This window comes from Pteropus vampyrus, unplaced genomic scaffold, assembly GCF_000151845.1.
Source record: "Pteropus vampyrus isolate Shadow unplaced genomic scaffold, Pvam_2.0 Scaffold109, whole genome shotgun sequence".
In the NCBI taxonomy this organism is placed as follows: Eukaryota; Metazoa; Chordata; class Mammalia; order Chiroptera; family Pteropodidae; genus Pteropus; species Pteropus vampyrus.
In genome coordinates, this window is record NW_011888890.1 from 3,589,826 (window position 1) to 3,592,046 (window position 2,221).

A 2,221-nucleotide genomic window follows, 5' to 3' on the forward strand; every position below is an offset into this window, starting at 1 on the left:
CTCTTCCATTACTCAGCAACTCAATCTGCCCCCCCATTTCTCCCTCCACTGAACACAATTTCTTGCAGACAGGTAATGTATCAACCAACATAAATAGAATGTTTCCCTCTACACACTTGCTGCTATTTTTATTTAGTTGTTGTTGGTTGGAGATGAGGAAGGTGGAATAAAGTAAGGGGAGGGAGTACAGAGCAAAGGTGGGTTGGTTTAATAGATTTAAATAAGTTAAACTTGAGAATGAGAATAAAAAGCAGTGTTCCTTTTGTTTATAAATAATTTTATCTAAGTCCAGATGAAACTGTCAACAACTTAAAAGTAAGGCTGACCTTAGTTGAAATAGAATTATCTTGTAAGAAACAAGATTTGTGAGTTTTAATTGGAAAATTAATTTGCACGCTACTTAAAACAAGCTCATTTATTCCTCGTGTATTCAATTATTTTCTTCATTGGGGATTGGTAGCTGGAAGCTAGAAGGACAGTGTATATGGTACTATTGCTATAATGAGAGGCACTAGAAAGAAAATTCTGGTTGAAAATGCACAGAGTACATTAGGAATTGAGTAACTGTGATGTTAAGAGGATATTAGAACGTCGACTTGTCAAATAGGTGTTTTCAATTCAGATGTGATATATGCACTCTCCAATAATATCTTTAAATGAACGATTACAAATAGGATAAAATAGGATTAAGTTTAAAGTAAATGAATACATCATTGCTTGAAAGTATTTGCTTTATTAATAATAATCAGGTATACACAGTCATGAATTGAGATGCTTGTTGAATATCATCTTCTTCAGATAGTGTTTATGTACAGAACTTGCTCCAGCCACTACGTTTTATAAGTTTAAGTATATTACACAGGAGAAACGTGAGAAAAAAATCTTGTAGGCTTGAGTGCATATATCTTCTCATAAAATGTGTTTCTGTCTCTGAAATAGTGGAATAAAATTTATAAATAGAATATTTTAGTGTTTAGGTTTCTATATAGAGGTTAAAAATCATTGAGATATTCTTTGGTCTTATCTACTACAGACACTTTTATTCATATTCTGTGATTCTTATAATTAAGTCCTCAGGAGCCTAACATTAGTTTTCACCAAAATAAAATAGAATGTTATATCTAGTAATGTCCAATCTGACTTCTAAATTTTTTTAAATTGTTAGTAGTTGTAAGTTGATTTACATTTTACTTATTCAGTTTTACTTAGCACCTATAGTCTAACCTAATTTTGGTAATAATAGGCCCATAAAAATATCTATGTTGTTTGCATTATGGTTTCCCGTGATGTATAAGCTTTTACACACAGATAAATCTCTCTCTCACTTTGGAGGAATCACAAAGGTGAGACCAAGACTGCCTAAAGCAATTTAGACCACACTTGACATAAGTTTGAAGTGACATTGTCCATTTCAAGCCTGGAGTCCCAGAACACTGATCAGGCTGCATAGGGACAAAAAGGATAAATCTTTACTTTTGTCTTGTTTCATGTTTTAATATGGAAATATCCTACAAGACCATATACTTTTAAATATATAATACTCTCTGCTACTACAAATTTCTGTTTTACTCTGTATTAGTTTGCCGGGGCTACCATAAAAAAAATACCACCAACTGGCTTAAGTAATAGAAATTTGTTTTCTCATAGTTTGGAGTCTAGAAGTCCAAGGTCAAGGTATCTACAGGTTTGGTTTATTCTGAGGCCTCTTTCCTTGGCTTGTGGATGGCCACCTTCTTGCTGTGTCCTCATGTGGTTGTCCTTCGGTCTGGGTGGTTTGTGTCCTAATCTCCTCTTCTTGTAAGTACACCAGTCTTATGGGAACAGGCCCACCCATAGGACCTCATTTTACTTTAATTACCTCTTTAAAGGCCCTATCCAAATACAGTTACATTTTGAGGTACTGGGGTTAGGACTTCAACATATGAATTTTGATGGAACACAAGCCCATAACAGGTATCAAATTGCTAACATAATAATTTACCAAGAAATAACTTATTTTCTAGTTGATGTTTTTATGCATAAGAAAAGGTCTAAATACATCTTTTTAAATTTTATCCAAATAATATAGACTTTTCTATGTAAATTCTTAGATGTATTTCTCAAATGTACATGGTTTATTCAGTAATTAGAGTACTTGTACATTTTCAATATCTTCATTTTTACCCATATTAGACATTTCCTCAAGGTACCCAACTTTATATAGATAATAAAATATTTAGAG

General features: G+C 32.8%; 1 protein-coding gene across 5 annotated transcripts in view; it reads left to right on the forward strand.

Moving 5' to 3' along the window:
- The window catches only part of CNTLN (centlein), a 269,734-nt gene that overhangs the window by 224,609 nt on the left and 42,904 nt on the right, over positions 1-2,221 (forward strand). The window lies entirely within an intron of this gene.